Raw genomic sequence first — 21,096 nt, 5'->3', positions numbered from 1 at the left:
ACTTCCATATTCACAAATTGTTCAAGAGCCTACTTCACAAAATATTATTTCAAATTCAAAACAAAAAGAACCAACTACAAAAATACCAACACAAAGCTTTACCAAATCTGCATACATTACAAAAACCGAAATAGAAAATGTATATCTCACTAATTTTACAATTCCTCAAAGCCCACAAATTATTAATTCAATCAATCAAAAAACTTTTCCAAAAGGTTGCGAATGGATACCAGAAAATCGTTTTAAAACTCAAAGGTTTTATGAATTTATTTTAGTAGATTCAAACTCTGTTGAAATCCAACATATCAAGGATTCTTCAGAAAAAATAATTTATTCAAAATGTATTTTTAAGAAAATTATTTCGTCTGTAGAATGGGGAGACCCTTATGCAGAACGAATTTTTTCAAAAAGATTTTTCCCTCAAAATTACTCATACTATGATTACAAAATGGCCTGGTATAGAGCATTTTTATTCAGACCATTTGATCATTCATGGTTTTTTATATTTGACAAATATTGTCCAAAGAAATATCCTATGTGGTTTTATCATTGGTGGTATTTATTTGGACCAACTCCTCAAATTTATCCAAAAGAATGCAATGAGGGTTTCACAACTTTTGTTGCCAATTCAAATTATCAAGCTTATGAAACTCCAGTCATGTTTCATGCAGAATTTAAAATTCCATGGATTCTATGTTGGAGTTACTGTCTCAAACAACACCTTCCACGTCCATATCCATATTCATTAATAAGAGAATTCAAAATTAAATGGTGGGACAAATTTACCTTAGAAATTTGTTCAACAAAAAATGTTATCTCCTTTTTTCAAACCGGTATAAAAATGGAATACCAATCTCCATCAACCACCAACAAACCTTCACCCTCAAAAGCAACATCAAATTCAAACTCTCCTCAACACAATAAAAATCCCAAAGTAGAAAGTCCAAATTCAGAATCATTATCTAAAGTCCAGAAAGCTATTCTCAAAAAGATTCTTGAAGATCTACTGTAAAGTTTGGAAGCCAATAGGGAGTACAGGATCGATAGAGAAAATAATTTAATAATTTTGTGGATATAAATCTTATTATATAATTGATAATAATAAGATAAGTAAAGAAAGTTAGATTTATTTGAGATAAGACTTAAACAAAAGAAAATTACAGGATGCTCTCATCTTAGAGCTAGACACTTTATTTATACACAAAGGAAGAGATAAGGTGCAATCTGCTCTTCCAATAAGAAATTAAAGAGAAATAGTACAAACATAATTATTAAAGTTACACTATAATACTGTAGAAGATGCTTTGAATTACTATTGAAGATGCTTTACTGTTGAAGATGCTTTGAATCACTGTTGGAGATGCTTTACTGTTGAGGATGCTTTGAATTACTGTTGGAGATGCTTTTGATTTCGTCATTGCTTACGTTTGTGCTTCCGGATGAATTAATTTGAGTTGTTGAACATTTGAATGATACTTTTGATTTCGTCATTGCTTACGTTTGTGCTTCCGGATGAATTAATTTGAGTTGTTGAACATTTGAATTGAACTTTTGTGAACTCAATATTAAAAGTCGTATGGATCTTGAGCAAATGGGCCACCAAATGTTGGATCATAAGACTCATTTGAAAACTCCGATAAAATCTCATCAGAGGATTCTTCTGATAATATTTTCTTTGCATATTGTGGATCTTCAAGAATCTTTTTGAGAATAGCTTTCTGGACTTTAGATAATGATTCTGAATTTGGACTTTCTACTTTGGGATTTTTATTGTGTTGAGGAGAGTTTGAATTTGATGTTGCTTTTGAGGGTGAAGGTTTGTTGGTGGTTGATGGAGATTGGTATTCCATTTTTATACCGGTTTGAAAAAAGGAGATAACATTTTTTGTTGAACAAATTTCTAAGGTAAATTTGTCCCACCATTTAATTTTGAATTCTCTTATTAATGAATATGGATATGGACGTGGAAGGTGTTGTTTGAGACAGTAACTCCAACATAGAATCCATGGAATTTTAAATTCTGCATGAAACATGACTGGAGTTTCATAAGCTTGATAATTTGAATTGGCAACAAAAGTTGTGAAACCCTCATTGCATTCTTTTGGATAAATTTGAGGAGTTGGTCCAAATAAATACCACCAATGATAAAACCACATAGGATATTTCTTTGGACAATATTTGTCAAATATAAAAAACCATGAATGATCAAATGGTCTGAATAAAAATGCTCTATACCAGGCCATTTTGTAATCATAGTATGAGTAATTTTGAGGGAAAAATCTTTTTGAAAAAATTCGTTCTGCATAAGGGTCTCCCCATTCTACAGACGAAATAATTTTCTTAAAAATACATTTTGAATAAATTATTTTTTCTGAAGAATCCTTGATATGTTGGATTTCAACAGAGTTTGAATCTACTAAAATAAATTCATAAAACCTTTGAGTTTTAAAACGATTTTCTGGTATCCATTCGCAACCTTTTGGAAAAGTTTTTTGATTGATTGAATTAATAATTTGTGGGCTTTGAGGAATTGTAAAATTAGTGAGATATACATTTTCTATTTCGGTTTTTGTAATGTATGCAGATTTGGTAAAGCTTTGTGTTGGTATTTTTGTAGTTGGTTCTTTTTGTTTTGAATTTGAAATAATATTTTGTGAAGTAGGCTCTTGAACAATTTGTGAATATGGAAGTGGGGGAAAATCATTTAGTTGAGTAAATTTGTTTGAAATGGATAGGGTAGTTTGAAGATTTTTGGAGGATGAAAATTTATTTTGTTCTGTTTTGTTTGGTTTTGGATCTGGTTCCATTTCGTAATCATCTGAACTCTGGAACCCTTTGAGTTTTTCTTGCTGATTCTTCTTCCTTGGCATTATGATGTCCCTGTAGAAATTCTCTGGTTAAGAAATCAGGGAGAGAGTTACTTTCGCCTCTTATATGCTCTATTTGAAAATCAAATACTGATAAAATTGCTTGCCATCTTGCAAAAATTTGTTTAGAAACAATGTTTTTGACATCCTTTTCTAGAACCTCTTTTGCAGATTTGCAGTCGATCCTTATCAAAAATTTTTTGTTGTAAAGATCATCTTGAAATTTTGAAACGCATAGTACTATAGATAAAATTTCCTTTTTAATGGTAGAATAATTTTTTTGAGGTCCGAGCCAGAGACCTGAATGAAATCTAACTAATTGTTCTTTTGTATCTATTCTTTGTTTTAATATGCCACCATATCCTATTTCTGATGCATCTGTTTCTACTATCATGAATGCAGATGGATCTGGAATGCCTAGACATGGAAGTGATTTGATTTTTTGTTTTAATTCAATAATAGTCTTAGTATGAATTTCTGACCAGGGAGGCGGATTTTTTTGAAGTCTTTGAAAGAGGGGCATGCAAATTTGTCTGAGCTTTGGGAAAAAATCTGATATATAATTTAGACATCCCAAAAATCTTTGTAACTGGGTTTTGTCTTTAATTTCGTTAGGGAATTTTTCTGCAAATTCTAAAGACCTTGTAATTGGCTTGATTGTTCCTTTATAAATGTCATGTCCCAAAAATCTAATTTTTGTTTGAAATAATTTCATTTTAGTGGCAGAAACTACTAAACCATTTTTTTCAACAGTGTTTAGAAATATATGTAAATGTTTGAAATGTTGATCAATATCATGAGAAAAAATTAAAACATCATCTATATAAACAATTATGAATGAAGAAAATTGATTGAAAATATCATTCATTATATGTTGAAATTCAGAAGGAGCATTTTTAAGTCCAAAAGGCATTACATTCCACTCATAATGTCCAAATGGTACCGTGAATGCAGTTTTATACCTATCTTCTTTAGCAATTTGTATTTGCCAGAAACCAGATTTCATATCAAATTTTGAAAATATTTTGGCTTTATATAAGCGATTAATTAAATCTCTTTTATTTGGGATTGGATATCTTATCCATTGAAGAACTTTGTTTAAAGGTTTGTAATTAATAACTAATCTAGGAACTCCTCTTTCTTTTTCTGCTGCATTCATAACATAAAATGCTGCACAGCTCCAAGGAGATTTGGATGGAGTTATTAATTTTTTATCTAAAAGAGTTTGAATTTCTTTCTTGCAGAATTCAAGATGCTCAGAATTCATTTGGATGGGTCTAGCTTTTGTAGGAATATTTTTTTCAGAGAAATCTTTTTCATATGGCAATGTGACAATATGCCTTTTTCTATCCCAAAAGGCATTTGGAATATCAGCACAAACTTTTGATTTAAAAATATTTTCTAAATTAAAAATTTTTTGTTGCAATTTTGATTGTTGTAATTGTTCTTCAATCCTTTGAAAAGAAATTTCTTCTTTTAAAGAAGAAATTTGAAATTCTTTTTGTTTTATTAAATTTATACTTTGTATTACTGAAGAATTTTGTAATAAATTAATATCTTTTTGTAACATGGGACTTAAAAAAGGAAATGATAATTGTTTCCCTAAAATTTTTGTATGAACACCTTTGTCATCAACCCAAAAAGGATAAATTTGTGTTAAAAAGGGAGTGCCTAATATTATTTCTTCCTTAATATCATTAATAATAATGAAAGTATTAGTAAAACTATAATTTTCATTTATGATCTTTCCTTTTGAAATTTTATATTTAATATCCATGGGTGAACTATTTGCACTATATAACCGAGTTTTTGTTTTTTCATAAAATTTAGTTGGGACTAATCCTTCCCTTAAGCAATTTTGATCCGCTCCACTATCAATTAAAGCAATATAGGTTTTTTGAAAATCTCCAATTTGAAAAGTAACTGGTGCATACCATTTTTGAAAATTAATTTTATTAATAACAGTGATAAAATCATCATCATCCCCATTAACTTTCTCTTTTCCCAAAGAAAGATTTTCTTTATAGATGGGGTTTTCTAAAATAGATAATTTTGTTTCAAGTTCGAAATCTTTGATTTCTAAATGCTTTAAACTATTTTTGATAGAAATGATGTCTTCTTTGATTTTATTTATTTCAAGTTGAAGATCTTTGACCGAAAGAGTTTGATTCTTAATAGGAATTAATTTAGAAGTCATTTCTTTGGAAGAGTATTTTTCTAATAATTTTGAAATATTGAAAGGTTCAATTTGAGGAATTGGAATACTTTCTTTGTTTTTAGAGGTAGAGGTTTCACCCAAAACCATAGTTTTGAGTTTCAAAAGGGTTTCTCTTTTGATCTCTTTATCTTGGATTTTGTCAACGAGATCAAAAAGAAATTCCACATTTTTCTCTTTATCTGTTAAAACATTAATGCATTTGATAGGAGAGGAAGAAATCGAAGATTCAGAATCAGAAGTTTGATCATTAATTTGTAAAATTTCGTCATCTTCCTTTTCTGAAGAAGAAGAAGAAGTAGACTCAGGGGTTTGTAATAATATTTTGGATATTTTATCTCCTAGCTCAGAGTCGTTAATAAATAATTCTTGAATTTTTTTCTTTGTGGTACAAGCATTTGCTTTATGTCCAGGTTTTCCACACGAATAACAAAAGATTTTGAAAGCTTTGTTTGATTTTCGGAAATTTCCGAAATTTTTCTTTCCTCGTTTCTTTCGATAATAAGAAGGATAAGAATTTTTATTTTTATCTTTTGAAAATTTAGAAAATTGTTTTTTAATTTTCTTTTTTGTAGAGGGAGCTCTAATAGCTTCCATACCAAATGCTTCACAGAAACATCCAATTTCTTTCCTAGATTGTTTCTTTTCAGAGGTATATTTGGCTTGGAGTTTGAGTTCTTCACATAAAGAAAGACCTTCCTTTTTAATGAAAGCGAAAAGTCCTCCATAAGTAGTATTATTAAGAGCTTGTTCTTTATCTGTATCATGTTCAGCTATTTTTCTAAAAATTCTTTGAGCAAATAATTTTGGTAGTCCTGATATAAATTTTTCTTTCCAAAAACTTTGATTGCAATCTTGTCTTTGTAAAACATAACTAAAGAAGGTATCTTTATACCATCTATAGTCACTTAATGTTGGGCAACGTAAATTTTGTAAAATCGTTTCTCCAGAAGAAAGAGTTTGAGTAGGGTTACCGACAAAATGAAAGGCAATAACTATGATTAAGAAATCACAGCAGTCAGATTTTTGAAATACATTTCCTTGATCATCCATGATGTCAGTAACGTGATTCAAAATTTCTAATCTGTCTTGTAAAGTGAGAAGATTATCCCACCAGTTTTTTAATTGCCCAGTAAAACCTGATATAATAAAACCAAAAATTATTTGTTCATCCAAAGGTTTTGCCTTGTAAGCTACAATAGCCATTCCCATATTTTGAAGAGTATTAAGAATTTCATAATCAGATTTTCCATCTATGTTCCATTCATGGATCATATCTGGGGAAAAGGATTTGGAGGTAAATGTAGACCTTTCTTCATATTGAAGATCAACAGGAGTAGGCCTAGGATAATAGTTTTTGTAGGGATATTCTTCCAAGATGATCGTATTTTATTAATTTGATGAGGATCATTATCAGATTCTTGAAATTGCTTTGCAACTTTTGAAATGATTAAAGACTCAGAATTTTCTTCATCAGAAGATATCTCTGAACTTTGATATTTACTCAAAACCTTAATATGACTTGGACTATCTGCTAATTTTTGTAAAGATTTTTGAATTTTATCTAACACTGCAGAATTAGAGTTAGAAGAAGTAAAACCATTTTTTGGAAACATTTGAGTCATAGGTATAGTTAATCCTGGTGGTTTGAAATGCGGTGCAGAAACCTTATTTGATCCTAATGATGCAATCGTATTAGGGGCTATGGATCTAGAGGTTTCTTTTTGTAAATTATCAACCTTATTTGAAAGTTGATCTACTTGTGTAGCAACGGTATGAAGGATTTGATTTGTAAAATTATTTTGATGATAAATTTTAATGATGTCTTCTACATTTGGAGTTTTATCTGTTTGATCTACTCTTCCTTCTTTAAAAGGACTAGCCTTTATTTCACGGTCATAATAGGGAAAAGTAATATTTTGTAATGGTGGATGAACTGAACTAATTGTTTGTCCATCCTTCAAAACCCAATTTTTTTGAAGTTTGGTTTGTACAAATATGTGATTTTGAGAATATGGATTAGCAATACCTTGTTTTTCACAAAACAATAAAAACCATGTAAAAAACGGGATATTAATTTGAATAGTATTCATATCTTTATACCATACATCTCTTATTGAGTCTTTAAAGGAGCGAGAAAAAGATCTAAACCAATCTCGATGTTCAGCATTGTGAGAGGAATTAAATTCATCTCTTAGATAGTTTTTATCTATTTCAAAATCTTTAGTAATTGTATTGATAGAGTCAAAATTTTGCATATCAGACATTGTGGGAGATGCAGGTCTAGATGAAGAGATTTGAGAAGTTTGAGAAGCATTTGCTTCATATTCAGGAATAGGAGATTTATATCTGACTTTGATTGGTTCAGAAATGACTGAAGTTGTTTTTTGAGGAAAAGAAAAAGATCTTCGTGGATAGTTGGAAGAAGAAGTACAAGGAGAACTAGATAATTCTCTCATAGACCCAAACCTTATAAGAACTTTATTTTCGTCTTCCTCAATGCATTCTATTTCTTGTCTTATGTTTCTAGGAGGCATTGGATTTGAGAATTGAAATGTCTCAGGAATAGAAATTTGATCCCATCTCAAGGTTTTTGCTGTAGAAACTATTGATTTAGTATTCTCAGCATGAACCTCTATAAAAATAGTTTCTTCTTTTGAAGAAGCCTCATGTATGAATTTTGGATTAACTGTGGAATTCATTAATCTAAAATAAACACAGAAAACAATTGCAAAATTTCTAGCAAACTCTTTAAATTTATTATTTAAAATTTGAATATCTAAAATTAATGAAGATAAGATTAATGGGTCTTGAAGATCTACTGTAAAGTTTGGAAAACAATTGAAATATATTGGGCCATTACAGATATTAGTTTGAATCATAGCCAAAACAGAATCTTTATAATTATTAAGTCGATCGTCTCTGAGAGCTAGGAAAATTGGACAATCAACTCCTTTATGAACTAATGGTTTTATTCCTATTTGAACAAGGCCAAAATGAATGAATCTAAATCTGTGTTTGAGATAAGCTTTAATGCTGGATTCTGAAAGTAAATGCATAGTTTCAGATTCTTTTTGAATGCTTCTAGTCTCTTCATGAGTTTTGATGCTAAATGCAGTCTTAAAATCAGTAATGCCTATATGATAAATTTTTGTAAGATTTTCTTTTGGAATTTCCCAATTTGAAAAGTTCTTTTCTATATGAACTTCACTACTTTGAATGACATGCATCCCAAGATGTTTCTACATTAGTAGTATATTTTATTGATGATTATTGATTATACTTACTGACACTATTTATCATTTGTGCTTATTTTATATATTACGTTTAATGTATATGAAAAAAATATATTTCCTCCGTTCTTTTTTTATCTTCTTACCAAAATAAATTCCCATACCATGCACGAAGATTGGAAAAACAAAAAAAGTGAGTTAATTTTATACTTTATAATATTTGTTTTACAAATTATTTACTTTAAAGATTATAAAGAAGGTTATTTGTTAGTTGTAGCAGGAGCGGCACTCTCGTTACATAATTAACATTAATAATTATACTTAAGATAAATAATGCGGAAGTGTAAAACGCCGAACTGCTAAAAACCATTTGAAATAAAAAAATGTTCAAAACATAAGTAAAAATATATCTTACAACTGAGAAAATATAAAATAAGGTTTACTTAAATACGATAAAAAAACATAAGTACAATATAGTCATCAAGTAAAATCATTGAAGCTAAGTCCTCGATAGAATAATTAAAGTTGCGGCCTGGATCGAAACCTGAGCTAATTTTTCCTGCAAAATACTGTCATCCATAATACGGATGACAGCCGATTAAATCGGTCAGCGATAAAGCCGAGTAAAATTTTCTCAACAAGCTTATGATGCGATAGTTAAATCATGCTTACAAAATAATCATCAAGCACAATATAGAAGGTTATTACTCATTATTGACCTTTACTAAGCCATTAAGTTACATTCTCAATACTTGCAGAAGTTCATTACTGCTACTAAATACTTGGTAACCTTAATGCTTATTTAATCAAGTTCAATTAAGCCTCATAGCTTTACCATCATAGCACATCACAAGATCACAACAATAATGACAACTGATATATGTAAGGGTCTGGTTAGGTGAGGACCATAGTCCTAAACCCTAACTGTAGTGGGAGTCGTCACTCCTCTCAATACTGTTATGCTCGAGACTTCACTGGATGAGTTTTTCTCGGACCCCCTGTCTGACACCGCATTTTACGTGCCGGCTAACACGGACGCCGGGATTTTACATGCCGGTCCATGGTTCGACGTTACCTTACTATCAGAGTCATACAATCAATATCATGCAATATCAAACAAGACTCTAAACCGAAATAGTTTACATTCTTATAAGTCAAACTTCCACTAGTCAAATTTTACACCAATTTACACACACAAACACACCACACATATACATGTATATTTCTCTACCAACATTATAAATCTCCACTATTTATCAATAAAAATAAAAATAAATTTCCATCACCACATATATTTTTTTTTATATGAGCAACCATTTTTTTTTTTTGTATATACATATATATATATTTTTTTTTTCAATCATTCTTCAAACAATTCTTCATACACATGTAAACATATCTAAAACCCTAAAACCATACATTAATTTAAATGGAAAAACATCATACTTCCACACATGAATTTTAAATCATGAATAAATCATAAACTATAAAATAACACACATAAAAATCATAGAAATTTAAATTAAAATTTAAAAAAATAAAAACTAGATTAAGGATTACTCACAATTGCTTCAAGAACAAAACACCAAAATTGATGAACCAAGGTGGAGGATTTAGGCGTGAGAAATGTAGTGTTTTGGGAGTGTTTTCTTACTTGCAAATGGTTTGAAAATGAAAAGATGTAAGGTAATTAGGAGATTAAGGAAATAAAGGGATTAAGGAAATTAAGGCAATAATTATAGAAGGCAATAATTCCTTGATCTTCAATCTTCCTAAGAGGTTACTAATCCCCCCTTAACCCTCCATATGGCCGGCCAAATGATTCCACTTCCCATTTATTTTATTTTATTTTTTTTGTTTTTATTTTTATTTTTATTTATTTTTTTTTTGAAGTTAAAGATAGATTAGGAAAATGATTTGGGCTTAAAACGATTTTAATTGCCTTAAAAGTTGAAGTCTCATGATTTAATCTACTAACAAAATAAATAATAAAAAGAAATATATATTTTTTCTAAAAAAAATAATAATAATAAAAATAATAATATTACTAGCAAATCATTTAATATATCGGGAAAATATCGGGGTGTTACATTTGGAGTGTAGAAGAAGAATAACTTGTGTAAGGAAATGGTGATAGCTTGTGTAAGTGATGAACATTATGGGTTGATGTAGAAAGGATTTTGATTCATCAAATTTTTGTTCTAGTTTATGCTAGTGAAATGTTTTAGATTAATGGGAAAGTATGATTAAGGTTTGATTATGAAAATATGATAGTTTACTTAGAAAATTTTAGTTAAAACTATACTTAAAGTTAATAAGAAAAATATAGTTAATTTTTAGGTATAAAATAATTAAATCAAAGTTGTAAAGTTAAAATGATAAGTAGTAAAGTTAGTTTAATAAAACGAAATTTAAACGTAATGTTTTAATAAAACCGTAAATATAATATTAAAATTTTACTTTTCGTAGTATAAAATAATAAAATAATATTTTAGTGCTTATAAAGAAATTTAAGAATATATATATATTTTTAAGTTTAATATTTGGAAGAAATTACAAAAATCGGAATAAGGTTTAGGAATTAAAGGTGATTTGAATTAGATAACCAAAGGATTAGGAATTCGAAAAGAAATTTCGGAATAATTAATCGGAAGATTAAGATTAAGAAATTTGAGCCTGTTACAACTCTTTCCCCCTTTAGATAGTTTCGTCCCGAAACTAGGACTTACCAAAAAGGTTAGGATAACGCTCTCTCATGTCGATCTCTTTTTCCCAAGTCGCCTCTTCAACCCCGTGGTTTGACCACAAAACCTTGACCAATGGAATCCTCGAATTTCTCAACTCTTTTACTCGGGTATCTAAGATCCTGATTGGTCGTTCCTCATACACCAAAGACTCCTCAATCAAAAGTGGCTCGTGAGCTAGAACATGAGACGGATCGTGAACATACTTCCTCAACTGTTAAACATGGAACACATTATGAACTTTTGCTAAACTTAGAGGTAAAGCCAACTCATAAGAAACTTCCCCGACTCTCCTTAGGATCTCAAAAGGTCCAATAAATTTTGGACTCAACTTTCCTCGAACTCCAAAATGCTGGACACCCCTTGTAGGTGAAACCTTTAGGAAAACCTTGTCGCCAACCTCAAATTGCAACATCTTTCGACGATTATCAGCATAACTCTTTTGTCGGCTCTGTGCTGCTCTCATGTTCTGTTGAACAATCTTCAGAGCATCAATGGATTCCTGAATCACATCTGGACCTTCGGGAATGGTCCTATCCATCAAATCCCAACACAAAGGTACTCGACACTTCCTTCCATAAAGAGCTTCATACGGTGCCATCCTAATACTAGATTGGAAACTGTTGTTGTAGGCGAACTCCACCATCGGTAATTTATCTTCCCAAGAACCCTTAAAGTCCAACACACAACATCTCAAAAGATCCTCTAAAGTCTGAATAGTTCTCTCAGTCTGACCATCAGTCGCAGGATGAAAAGCAGTACTCAAGCACAACTTACTCCCAAAAGCTTCCTGCAACTTTTCCCAAAACCTCGATAAAAACTTCGGATCCCTATCCGAAACAATAGTCCTCGGAACACCATGAAGTCTGACAATCTCTCGGACATAGGTATCTGCTAATTGCTTGGCCCCCCAAGTATTCTTCATTGGCACAAATCTAGCGACCTTGGTCAATCTATCAACAATGACCCAAATAACATCATTCCCTCGTTGGGTCCTTGGCAGCCCTACCACAAAGTCCATAGAAATCGAGTCCCACTTCCAATCTGGGACAGGCAACGGTTGAAGCAACCCTGAACTCTTTTGTCTCTCGAACTTTACCCTCTGGCAGACTAGGCACTTAGACACAAAATTAGAGACATCTTTCCTTAGACCTTTCCACCAAAATATCTCTCTTATCTCCTCAATCATCTTATCTCGACCTGGATGCAAATGAAATAAACTTTGATGACCTTCCTTCAGAATCTCATTCTTCAATTCAAATTGATTTGGAACACACAATCTACCGTTCATCCTCAACTCTCCTCTTTCTCCTAACTCAAAAGCATTAGTCTCATTTTTCTCAACTCTATGGATCAACTCAACAATCTCTGGATCCTCAAGTTGTGCCTCAATTATACGATCAAACAAAGTGGGTTGTATAGTCATTGCTCCCAAATACTGACCAACCTCGTGTCGACTACAAATCTCTAATCCCAAACTCTGCATCTCACGATACAACTCCCATGGTACAGACATAATGGCATTCACAGACACTCTCGGTCTCCTACTTAAGGCATCAGCTACCTTATTCGCTTTTCCAGGGTGGTACACAATTTCAAGATCATAATCCTTAATAACCTCAAGCCACCGCCTTTGGCGCATGTTCAATTCTTTTTGGTTGAAGACATACCTCAAATTTTGATGATCAGTGTAGATCTTACACGGTAACCCATACAAATAATGTCTCCACAACTTCAAAGCAAAGATCACTGCAGCAAGTTCAATGTCATGCACGGGGTAATTCACCTCATGTGGCCTTAACTGCCTCGATGCATAAGCTATGACCTTTCCTTCTTGCATAAGTACACAACCTAAACCTTCGAATGAAGCATCACAATAGACCTCGAATGGCTTGCTACAATCAGGCATTGCTAAAACAGGGGCGGTAGTAAGTCTTTTCTTTAATTCCTCGAAAGCAATTGTGTGCCTCTCATTTCACTGAAATCGTATCCCTTTCTTCAACAGCTTAAACATGGGACGAGCAACCTTAGAAAAGTTTTCAACATATTTTTTATAGTACCCAGCTAATCCTAAAAAGCTCCGAACTTCAGTCACATTTCTAGGGATCGGCAAGTCCGTTATTGCTTTAATCTTCTCAGGATCTACAGAAATTCCACCCTTAGACACCATATGACCTAGAAAAGAAATTTCCTCAAGCCAAAACTCACACTTACTAAACTTCCCATACAATTTCTCTTTTCTCAAAAGCTCTAGAATCATTCTCAAGTGTTCTTCATGTTCTTCCCTACTCCTTGAATATACCAAAATATCATCGATAAAAACAACCACGAATTTATCCAAATAAGGACGAAGATACCTCTGCATCAAATCCATAAATGCTGCAGGTGCATTTGTTAACCCAAATGGCATCACTAAAAACTCATAATGTCCATATCGGGTCCGAAATGCTGTTTTAGAAACATCCTCCTTGGCTATCCTCAATTGATGATATCCAGACCTTAAATCAATCTTCGAGAACACCTGAGCGCCTCTTATCTGATCAAACAAATCATCTATCCTGGGCAAAGGGTAACGGTTCTTAATGGTGATCTTATTAATCTCCCTATAATCAATACACAATCTCATCGTTCCATCCTTCTTCTTCACAAACAGAACAGGGGCTCCCCAGGGTGACACACTAGGTCGGGTAAAACCTTTCTCCAATAACTCATCTAATTGCTTTTTCAATTCGGCTAACTCAGCTGGAGCAAAACGGTACGGAGTCCTAGAGATAGGGGTAGCATCAGGAATTAGATCTATATGAAAGTCAACCTCTCTCCTTGGAGGTAAACCAGGTAGATCCTCAGGGAAAACATCAGGGTAATCACAAACAATTGGGGTTTCCTCAAGACTTAACTTGATTTTCTCCTCACTACTAGCAATAAAACACAAATATCCCTTATCTCCATGTTTAATCATCTCAATGGCTTGAATTGTAGAAATGGTCTGAATGGGAAACACAGAATTCTTCCTAATCAAACATTCTCCACTTGGAGCCTTAACCCGAACGATCTTCTCTTTACACAAAATCTCCGCATGATGACGTCCCAACCAGTCCATCCCCAAAATAATATCATATGTACCTAACTCAAACACTATTAAATCGGCAGGTAGATGGTTGTCCGAAATCTTAAGAGGGAAATTAGGAAAGATACGGTCACATAGGAATGGTGAACCGTCAGGTAATAGAATTTGGAGATTAAATTTTTGAGGTTCAAGAGAGATAGAGGATTTATGAAGGAAAGAAGAAGAGATAAAAGATCGATCAGCTCCTGAATCGAAAAGAATATGAGCCAAAGAGTCTCCTACGACAAAGTGACCAGAAATGACCTTACCCTCAAATGCCTGATGAAGATTGTCTACATGGTTGCTAATAGCGTGCAAACCGACAGTCCTCCTAGCTGCAATACTCTGAACATTTCCTGAAGAACTAGGAGCTCCATAATTACCAGTACTACTAGCTCCCAACTGGATCCCTTCTCGGCAGTTAGTGGAAACATGACCCTCTTTTTTGCATTTGAAGCAGATGATCTTCCTAGTGCATGAACGACCTCGGTGATCCTTACCACATAAGCGACACTTCCAAACTGTGACTCTTGTTGAAGTTGTTGGTTGGAACGGCTTGCGATCCCAATTGGTTAGCCTCTTGTTCCTGTTGTTGTTGCCTCCACCAAATTTTCTTTTGTTGGTGTTGTCCTCCTTGTCAAGGATTCTCTCATACTCAAGCGCTCGATCGTAGAGATCTCGGAAGTCAGAATACTTCCCAATCCCCTTTTGGATCTTAAGATTAAGACCCTCGAAGAAGCGGGATGCACGAACACTTTCTTTGCTTACAATGTCAGAAGCAAAGCGAGACAGCTCATTGAACTTACAACTGTACTCAATCACGGTCATAAGACCCTGACGAAGATGTAAGAACTCATTCTCCTTTTTCCGTTGGAGTGATGGCGGATAGAATTGTTGACGAAGAGTCATAAGAAAGTCATCCCAAAAGGTATCAGTCATAGTGGCCTTGACAGAACGCCACCATAACTCTGCTGGACCAGATAGGTAGAAGGAAGCCAGCTTTACTTTTAGGTGCGCTGGACAATTAATGACCTCTAAAAGTTTCTCCATCTCTGCGAGCCAATTCTCGAAGCAAACCGGATCATCTTCTCCGTCGTATTGCGGCGGACGATGATATGCCATATTCTTAAAGTATTTCCCGTCGTCATTGGCCTCTTGAGCCTGATTCTCCATGAGGGTGATCAGTCGCTCATTTGTCCTTTCCATCCGAGCTAGTTGTGCTTCTAGCTCTCGAACTCTAGCTTCGTGATCAGATGAAGTTACGCCATTTCTTACCTAAAAAAAATTTTTAAACATGTGATTGACTTTCACATTAACTTAATTAATCTGGCACGTAATTTTACACATAGTCACATAAGCACATAGAAAACAAATAGAATTTTTAGGAAGACTTGTTTTGAAAATCATTTGAAATTCTTTTCTTTTTTTCTTCTTTTTTTTTTTTAATTTATATATATATATATATATATTTTTTAGTCAGCTATCGAGCCTTTCACATGGAACTAAAATTCCAAGATTCGAGTAACTTTAGCTCTGATACCACGTGTAGCAGGGGCGGCACTCTCGTTACATAATTAACATTAATAATTATACTTAAGATAAATAATGCGGAAGTGTAAAACGCCGAACTGCTAAAAACCATTTGAAATAAAAAAATGTTCAAAACATAAGTAAAAATATATCTTACAACTGAGAAAATATAAAATAAGGTTTACTTAAATACGATAAAAAAACATAAGTACAATATAGTCATCAAGTAAAATCATTGAAGCTAAGTCCTCGATAGAATAATTAAAGTTGCGGCCTGGATCGAAACCTGAGCTAATTTTTCCTGCAAAATACTGTCATCCATAATACGGATGACAGCCGATTAAATCGGTCAGCGATAAAGCCGAGTAAAATTTTCTCAACAAGCTTATGATGCGATAGTTAAATCATGCTTACAAAATAATCATCAAGCACAATATAGAAGGTTATTACTCATTATTGACCTTTACTAAGCCATTAAGTTACATTCTCAATACTTGCAGAAGTTCATTACTGCTACTAAATACTTGGTAACCTTAATGCTTATTTAATCAAGTTCAATTAAGCCTCATAGCTTTACCATCATAGCACATCACAAGATCACAACAATAATGACAACTGATATATGTAAGGGTCTGGTTAGGTGAGGACCATAGTCCTAAACCCTAACTGTAGTGGGAGTCGTCACTCCTCTCAATACTGTTATGCTCGAGACTTCACAGGATGAGTTTTTCTCGGACCCCCTGTCTGACACCGCATTTTACGTGCCGGCTAACACGGACGCCGGGATTTTACATGCCGGTCCATGGTTCGACGTTACCTTACTATCAGAGTCATACAATCAATATCATGCAATATCAAACAAGACTCTAAACCGAAATAGTTTACATTCTTATAAGTCAAACTTCCACTAGTCAAATTTTTGACAATTCTACCCTTTTAATAGAAACAAATTACTAGTATCTAATAAATTAATATTAATTAAATAACAAATTTTCGTAGCTATACTAAGATTCCTGAGGCTAAACTAAGTCATTATTGTGTTATAAATAATCATAACAGTCAAGGGTAATGTTTCTAAGTACTTAATAACATATTTTATCAAATAACTAGTAAAATAGTAAAACGGATCTATCATCACTATAAAAATAACATAATCCGACAAATTATTAAGGGTCCAAAATCTATATGAAATGAGTTTTAGAGAAAAACAATGCTAAGCATTTTAACAAATTTGTTTGACTATTTTACCAATAAATCGATTAAAAATTTATCAAAACACCAAGATGATATGGAATCATTTTAAACACATAAGTTTGTTTAACTAGTAAAATTCATATATATTTATATTATCATATTAATCAAAAATTTCCATATATATGACTCTTTTTTCGAGTGTCCCAAAAGTATTATTGTTTTGACAAAAATATCACTAAACTGGATATGACTTTAATATTACCATATAAAGTTTAAATGACTAAAATAAGATCATGTTGATCATGCTTTTATATTATCGAGTAACCATAAATAAATATCACATAACGAGAGAGTTAAGAAAATGTGTACCGTTTTCCTCCGAAGGTGGTGCTAAACCAAGTAAGAGAATAATAATAGGATAATAAGAACTTAAGGAAATAAGCTCCAAAAGAGAAAGTCTTCAAGGTTCCAAGCTTCAAAGAAGTAGATCTTCAATTACCCAAAAGAAAATGATATCCAAGCTCCAAAAGATAATACTTGACTTTTCAAAAGTTGATGATTATTGGCTTAAGAAGTGATAAGATCAAGCTCCATCTTCATTTGATTCTTCAACAAATAAAAAGGGTATAAAGTTAGTAAGATGTTAATGAAGTGAAGATATAAGAAAGAATGGTAGAAAGATTTGATGATGGGGGTGCAAGTGATCTCATGGCTAAGGAGGGGTAATTAATGGGTTTTGGGCAACTTTTTAGTTCATAACATTGTATGAAAAAGAAGGTTAACTTGTGTAAGTGATTTAGAGTGTGTAAGTGAATGTGTAAGAGTTGGAGTGTGTAAGTGGATGTGTAAGAATTTGGAGTGTAGAAGAAGGATAACTTGTGTAAGGAAATGGTGATAGCTTGTGTAAGTGATGAACATTATGGGTTGATGTAGAAAGGATTTTGATTCATCAAATTTTTGTTCTAGTTTATGCTAGTGAAATGTTTTAGATTAATGGGAAAGTATGATTAAGGTTTGATTATGAAAATATGATAGTTTACTTAGAAAATTTTAGTTAAAACTATACTTAAAGTTAATAAGAAAAATATAGTTAATTTTTAGGTATAAAATAATTAAATCAAAGTTGTAAAGTTAAAATGATAAGTAGTAAAGTTAGTTTAAGAAAACGAAATTTAAACGTAATGTTTTAATAAAACCGTAAATATAATATTAAAATTTTACTTTTCGTAGTATAAAATAATAAAATAATATTTTAGTGCTTATAAAGAAATTTAAGAATATATATATATTTTTAAGTTTAATATTTGGAAGAAATTACAAAAATCGGAATAAGGTTTAGGAATTAAAGGTGATTTGAATTAGATAACCAAAGGATTAGGAATTCGAAAAGAAATTTCAGAATAATTAATCGGAAGATTAAGATTAAGAAATTTGAGCCTGTTACATTAGTATTTTAAACAATAAAAACTAATTTTCTAAGTAAACCTCACTCTACGATCCCTATGCGATCAAAACCCGCAAATATAAGAATATAAGAAAAACAAGGGAAAAACTAGCTTCCAGAATCAGAAAATTGAGTAATTCAAACTCTATCCCGTAAAATGATTAAGTTGAAAATTGTTTAAGAAATTAATATATAGTCGAATTAAAAATCAATTTGTGTAAACAATATAATATCACATAAACCAATTAATTAATTTGATATTTAATAATCACAACTCATATTTTAATATTTAATATTTGAGGGAACGAGAACACCATTAGGCCGAGATTTTAGATGTTTGACTATTTTGGACTTTCATAGTTACTTGAATGATTATTTTGGACTTTGGTTTAGATGTTTGGATTTAGAATAGTTGATACATTTACGTTTTAGATCTTGTGACCCTTTTCACGAGTTATGTTTTGAGAATTGAGTTCTTTGGGTAAGTAAACCCCGTGATGACCTATCTTACTTAGTCAACCTGTAAGTTAGGTTGTTACGTAACTGAAGTGACATCAATTATCGACACATAGCGCACTAGGCCCACATATTAGACTTCAAACACAACTATTATCGCTTATTACCTTCCATGGTTCTTTTCTATTACACGACGATGGATGACTCTATGAGGTGTTATTGGTGCAACGAGTACACTCTTACCACTCCTAAAATGACCCACTTTGTAAGAATAGTTTAATATTCGATAATTTATTCAACTAATTAATTAATAAATTAGCCTTTCATTTATTTCAAGTATTTGATTTTGTTGTGGGCACAAAGTATTTGATTTTATTTTGGGTACAAGGAATGACGTTTGTTATTCACTCAAGTGAGGAGCAGTCAATGAGAAGCATTGTTTAAGGTGTCCTCCGAAATTCATAATTTCAGCATTTCATTCCTGACGTTGGGGAGCCAACTCAACCTACTACAACAATAAGTGGCTATTGGTAGCGTTTGTCACCACCAATTGATGATCATTTGGGCAAGATGCATACTTGTCCTATCCACATGATGGTGCAGAGTCCTCTCAAGCTGCTGCAAGTATCCACTACTAGCCCCTTTTACTACTCGAATGACACACTATAGTCTCTTACTATAATAGAAGACATACTAGGTCATCTCAGTTACATAGGGTAGATGAGAAAAGATGAGAGTTAGGACACTTCACATATTAAAGTAATTTTACAAACCTCATTGTATATTGAACTATTTGTATACAACTAGTTGAACTCTTATTTGACTATTACACTATTTGTATCTAAAACTAATGTAGGTTCTGTTAAAATTAGAGTCATTAATGCTCGTAGGATTCAATGATTTCTTAGTTTAGCTTTGAAAGTTGATTTATTAGAATCTCATTAGAACAAAAAATGCTATCAAAAATTCGAAAAATACTTTATTACCATTCAACAAGAGTTTCAAACTACAACATTCATTAACAAAATAAAATTATACTACATAGTATTTACTCCTCAAAACCGAATACACTACCTCACATTACTTTTTGGATCTCCTCATGACCTTCTTCGTTTCTTCAACTTCATCCAATCAATTCTTAAAGATATCTAGCTCGCTTTGAAGCTTTTCTTTCTCTTCACCGAGCTTAGTAATGATATCTTTCTGCCATTTTGTGGCCTTCAGATCAACTTAAAGTAACCATAACCTGATGCTTCGTCATCGTAAAATAAACATGCAATAAAACAACGACTTGGATCAAAGTCGTTCTAGTGCTAATCGTATTCAACTTCGTAACCATGGTGACTCTTATTTTAAGCAATATCAATGTTTGACATCTAAGCACAAAGATCATGAATATTCAACAATAATCGACCTCTATCAAATATAAAAAATAATTAAATTATATTAACTAATAAAATAATTAAAATAAAATACGTATTATAAAAAATCAATGCATAAATAAAGGAATTAGAGCTACATAACTTAACTAAACTTGCGATCACCTTATATTTTGCAAAATACTTGAGAGAAGAATGAGACTTTGGATGGATTGAAGGTAAGCATTATATTCTTCTCTATAATAGCTCATTTTTCCAAAAATCTAAGTAGGACTCACTCATATGTAAGGATGGCAATGGGTTGCCTCTAGACCCGAATTCATATCCATTTTGATAGTTAAGATTGAGATTTGGATCCGAATCTGAGGGTCTAAATGTTCAGGACCCAAATCTAAATCCAAGGATATTGCAGATTCATTATTGAATCTGGGTTCAAAACAAGTCCACCTTATTTTCGCATGTTTGATTGAATTTAGCATCGTATTGAAATTGCGATCAATAATATATATAACTACACAATCTATCATCCAAACAAACAAATTTAAATACAATAATTTGGGTAAAATGTATAAACCCTAATGAAAAGAATCAATTCTTTATCTAACTGGGTTTTCAAACTACTCAACTAACATTATGATATATTGATATGTACCAAAATCCAACTTGTACCACTCTTCAACACAGACACAGAAAATGAAACTTTTTAAGGGGGAAGAAAAAGAGATCTGCGAAGAAGATCATTCAAAATCAATCATATTCTTCTGCTTGATTCTTTGATCATAGTATTCATAGATAGCATTAGTATATAAACGGGTCCTAAAGATCCACGGGTCTAAATTTAGGTATTTTAATAACCCGAATCTGGATCCGAATCCATCAATTGTAAACGAATCCAAATCAGACCCGAATCCATAAATACGTAGTGTGT

Source organism: Amaranthus tricolor, chromosome 6 (genome assembly GCF_026212465.1).
Source record: "Amaranthus tricolor cultivar Red isolate AtriRed21 chromosome 6, ASM2621246v1, whole genome shotgun sequence".
In the NCBI taxonomy this organism is placed as follows: Eukaryota; Viridiplantae; Streptophyta; class Magnoliopsida; order Caryophyllales; family Amaranthaceae; genus Amaranthus; species Amaranthus tricolor.
Note: the sequence above shows the minus strand (reverse complement) of the source record.